This window comes from Clupea harengus, chromosome 9 (genome assembly GCF_900700415.2).
Source record: "Clupea harengus chromosome 9, Ch_v2.0.2, whole genome shotgun sequence".
NCBI lineage: Eukaryota > Metazoa > Chordata > Actinopteri > Clupeiformes > Clupeidae > Clupea > Clupea harengus.
Window position 1 is genome coordinate 21,906,047 of NC_045160.1, and position 5,000 is coordinate 21,911,046.

Here is a 5,000-nt window from a genome sequence, read left to right on the forward strand (position 1 = left end):
TTGTTATACAGTATCTCTAGGTTGAGTAGCTGTGGTCTGTGAGCTGTTCTCCAACCCAAGCCCAGGCTGAATGGATGAAGTGTCCTCCTCAGCATTTCTACTCTGTCTCCCTCTGTTCCACTCATCTGCTCACAAAAGACGCTTTCACACAGGAAGTCACATGTCCTCCGTCTCGACACCGGCTGTAACATACCACACGCTCCCAAACCCTGTCTACATCGGCCTTAACATACCACACGCTCCCAAACCCCGTCTACACCGACCTTAACACACCACACGCTCCCAAACCCCGTCTACACCGACCTTAACATACCACACGCTCCCAAACCCCGTCTACACCGGCCTTAACATACCACACGCTCCCAAACCCTGTCTACACCGACCTTAACATACCACACGCTCCCAAACCCCGTCTACACCGGCAATAACATACCACACGCTCCCAAACCATTCACATGGTTAATGTGGTATGAAGCCTAAGAGTGAATGCATTACTTTGTGATTCTATGTAGATTGTGAGAGCATGTGTGTGTGTATGTGAGAGCGTGTGTGTGTGTGTGTATAGAGCGTGTGTGTATGTATGAGCATGAGTCGGTATGTGAGAGCGTGTGTGTGTGTGTGTGAGAGCGTGTGTGTGTGTGTGTGTGTGTGTGTGTGTGTGTGTGTGTGTGTATCTGTGTATGTGTGTGTGTGTTTCCTGTTCCGTTTACATGCGCCTGAGTGTGTATGACGGATGACATTTTCAACACTCATGGCTCTAGCTTCGCCCCTGTAGTTTATAGCTCATAATCTTGGGGGGTCATAATGCCTTTTATAACCATCTCACTTTCAGAGAGGCCAGTCAGGCCTGGGCTCCCTCAGACAGGCAGCAGGCAGAGTGTATATATAACAGTTCCTCAGAAACACATGCACACACACACACACACACACACACACACACACACACACACACACACACACACACACACAGAGTTATATACAAACTCACACACCCACACAAAAAGATAAAGGCCTTCTGAGGAAAAAAGGTAAAACAAATAACAAGTTCATCAGAATTCTGCAGAACTTTAAACACTGTGTGATCTAATGAAAAAGCACTTCACGACATGGCACTGCGTGTGCGCACGGATAATGGTCTTCTTAGGGAAAAAAGAAAAACACATTTAACCCTCATCTGAACTCTGTGGAACTCTGAGTTGAACTGAGTTGGCATTAGATGACACTGCACAAGGTTCAAACACCACGGCAGCACCAGCATTGGACAGCACTGTGCACACACACATGCACACACACATGCACACACACGCACACACACGCACACACACACACCTCTGGAGAGTCCCCTCTTCAGCATGGGGAATATCACCGGTGGTCTGACACACACTGACCAACACTTTCCCCCCCCCCGTGAGTTTCCACTGACCCAGTTTCCAGCATCTTTGCGAAATGCCTCCAAATGAAAGGACATCAGCGCCGGCCCCACACCCCTGCCCCTGGGGCCCCACACCCCTGCCCCTGGGGCCCCACACCCCTCCCCCTGGGGCCCCTCTTGCATGGGGGGCCCCCCCAGAGAAGCACTCTGACGCAAGTACGGCCCCTTCAGGGAAAGAGGGGGATAGAGGGGGAGAAGGAAGGAGAGAGAGAGAGGAAGAGAGAGAGAGAGGGGAAGAGAGAGAGAGAGAGGAAGAGATGGAGAGAGGGCAAGAGGAAGAGATAAAGGGAGAGGGAGGGAAAGGGAGAGAGAGCGAGAGAGACAGATGGAGAAAAAGAGGAAGAGAGAGGGAGGGAATGAAAGAGAGGAAGGGACAGAGAAAAAAAGCGAGCGAGCGATAGAGGAGATGGAGGGAGGGTGGCTACTGCTGCCAAACCTCTGACATTTCCCTTGAGAGGTCTGGGGCCGGAGCCAGGATGCCTGTGAATCCCTCCGCCTCCGTCTGCAGCTCCAGCACTGATGGGGGACTGGACACACTGAACCAGGACCATCAGCACTGGGTTTAGCTCATGCATACATGGGCTCGCTTCTCTCTCACACACACACACACACACACACACACACACACACACACACACACACACACACACACACACACACACACACACACACAGGGATAACTTCTATTTTCTCCTTCTCTATATTGCACTCTCTCCCCTCCTTCCAAAAGCTTAATCTCAAGTATGTGAAGATCCAATCCTGAACGCACGGACCCATTTCTGCATTAATCACACAGACACAAGACTAACACACCTAGTGACATCCAGTACACTCACTCATCAGTGGTAAAACGCCCACACACACAAGTCAAAGCCATAACTGAGTCATTTCAGAGCTGAGTGTGTGTGTGTGTGTATCACACCACAAACAGTTAGACAGAGAGAAACTCAACCCTGTGAAAAGTCTAAGACCAACGCTGTGCTGCACTTCTCTATGAGCAGCTCTTTTCCTCACAGACTTTCAGGAAACACTCACCGCTTTCCTCTCTTTCTTCTCTCTACACACATACACACACACACACACACACACACACACATCTCCCCCCCCCCACCCCCCAACACACACACACACACACACACACACACCCAACACACACACACACACACACACGTAATGATACAACTGAGGGTTAGCTGTCCCCCATGTCCGCTGCCCGGTCATCACTCACCCCGTGTGTGTGTGTGTGTGTGTGTGTCTTCAGAGACACCTGCTCCTCACTACCAAGCTGACCTGAGGCGCCCGCAAGATCAGGAAGCAGAAGCTGAAGCAGAGGCTGAGGTGTGACGGGAGAGACCAACTGAACAACAAGCTGCTGGGAGAGAGCAGCTGAAAGTAGTGATGGGAGATACCAACTATCAGACCTGGGGAGGGGGGGGGGGGGGGGGTGTGTGTGGGTAGGAGGACACTTGTGACACTGTGTACACATGCGTTCCTGTATGTGGTGACGGGAGATACCAACTATGTCAGGCGTGGGGTGGGGGGGGAGAGAAGGAGAGAGAGAGAGAGAGAGAGAGAGAGAGAGAGAGAGAGAGAGAGAGAGAGAGAGAGAGACTCTATTGATTGTTGAGAGCCGTAGCCAGCAGCTTGAGTACAGATGCTGTGTTGATGGGGTAGGAGGGGAGAGGGGGACTCTCTCAGTCACACACACACACACACACACACACACACACACACACACACACACACAGTCACACAGACACACACACTCTCTCAGTCACACAGACCAAACGCCAACAGCAGCAGCAGGGGACGAGACAAACACTGTTACTCAGCCCTTTCCACACACTCTCAACAGGCGCACGCGGAGCACAGCCAAGAGGAGGCTCCCCCCCTACACACACACACTTACACAAACGTACGCTCACACATAGACAAACATGAGAATGCACACACACATATACGCACACACACACACACACACACACACACACACACACACACACACAGACACAGACACACACACAGACAAACAAATAGACAAAATCTCTGGTCCATCCAGTGGTGAGTTGATGAGCCTTGTTTCCATGACAATGTCAGGGTTAATATGTGGCATTCTTTGTGTGTGTGTGTGTGTGTGTGTGTGTATAAATGTGAGAGAGGATGAGTGACTGAGTGAGTGACTATGCGTGTGTGTGTATGGATATACTGTAGTCAGAGTACACTGGTGTGAAACCAGTCACCACAGTCGACGCAGCATATTGAGCGGTTGTGGGGGAGGGAGATGACAGCAGCTGTGTGCTCAGCTGATTGTGAAAACACACATTGCATCGACTCAGACCTCTCCTCACCAGACCTCCCAATGAGCCCCATCTCTGCCTCTCTTTCTCACTCTGTCTCTTCCTCTCAGATTCACTCTCCCTCTGCCCTCCTTCCTTCCCCCCCCTCTCTCGCTCCCTCCCTCCCTCTCTCTCTCTCTCGCTCCCCTCCTCCCTCTCTCCTTCCCTCAGTTTGACATATTTAGCTCTCCCCATCTTATTCTTTATGGTCACACACTCAGTCATTTAGCCACCACAATCCCCACACTTCCATAATGACTCCACACACACACACACACACACACACACACACACACACACACACACACACACACACACACACACACACACACACACACACACACACACACACACACACACACACACACACACACACACACACACACACACACACACACACTTCTCCACGGCCTACACTGGGGCGCCAGCAGACAGAGGTGGAGCCCAAATAACAAAGTACAGCTAATCACCACAATCTCCCTGTCACACACACACACACACACACTCACACCACTCACACACACACTAGGTCTGTGTTATCTCCAATCCACAGTTGAGGAAATAGCAATCGGCACCCAAGGCTTTGGACACACAGGCCATTATTGACCCTTTATAATGCTCTACTCGCTTCTCTCTCTCTCTCTCTCTCTCTCTCTCTCGCTCTCTCTCGCTCTCTCTCGCTCTCTCTATCCATATATCCATCCTGCTATAGCATCACTCCCTGGCTTTGACCCAGTACTATAGCATCACTCCCTGGCTTTGACCCAGTTCTGATTCTAGGATTACAACCCAGGGTGTAATCTGGTTGTCCGTTGACCACTCTTGCTGGTTTACATCCCAGACAGACAGACAGACAGACAGACAGACAGACAGACAGATGTGGTGGTGTTTGGTAAGCGTCTCTCTCCGACACCCACGCATGTTCTCTGCACGGTCACAGCTGAGAACCAGCCTCTTACCCCACAGCCTCTAACCCCACAGCCTCTAACCCCACAGCCTCTTACCCCACAGCCTCTTACCCCACAGCCTCTTACCCCACAGCCTCTTACCCCACAGCCTCTAACCCCACAGCCTCTGTCCATCCCTCTCTCACTTTCTGTACTCCTCCTTCGCTCTCTCCCTCTATTTCTCCCTCCCTCTTTCCCTCTCCTCATCCTCTGATCCACACTCCTCTTTTCGTCTCTTCCTTTCTTCTGATATTTCGGCATCCTCTTCTCTTCTGTGTGAGGGGT

At 51.3% G+C, this 5,000-nt stretch overlaps 1 protein-coding gene across 3 annotated transcripts in view; it reads right to left on the bottom strand.

The window, feature by feature from the left end:
• The window catches only part of ece2b (endothelin converting enzyme 2b), a 49,367-nt gene that overhangs the window by 29,439 nt on the left and 14,928 nt on the right, over positions 1–5,000 (bottom strand). Inside the window, exon 1 of one of the 3 annotated variants that reach the window (XM_031573826.2) lies at positions 2,661–2,821. The exons of the other annotated variants lie outside the window; for them this stretch is intronic. The gene's annotated coding sequence lies outside the window, so the exon portion shown is untranslated. Of the gene's footprint in view, positions 1–2,660; positions 2,822–5,000 lie in introns of those variants that run through there. 3 annotated transcript variants of the gene reach the window in all.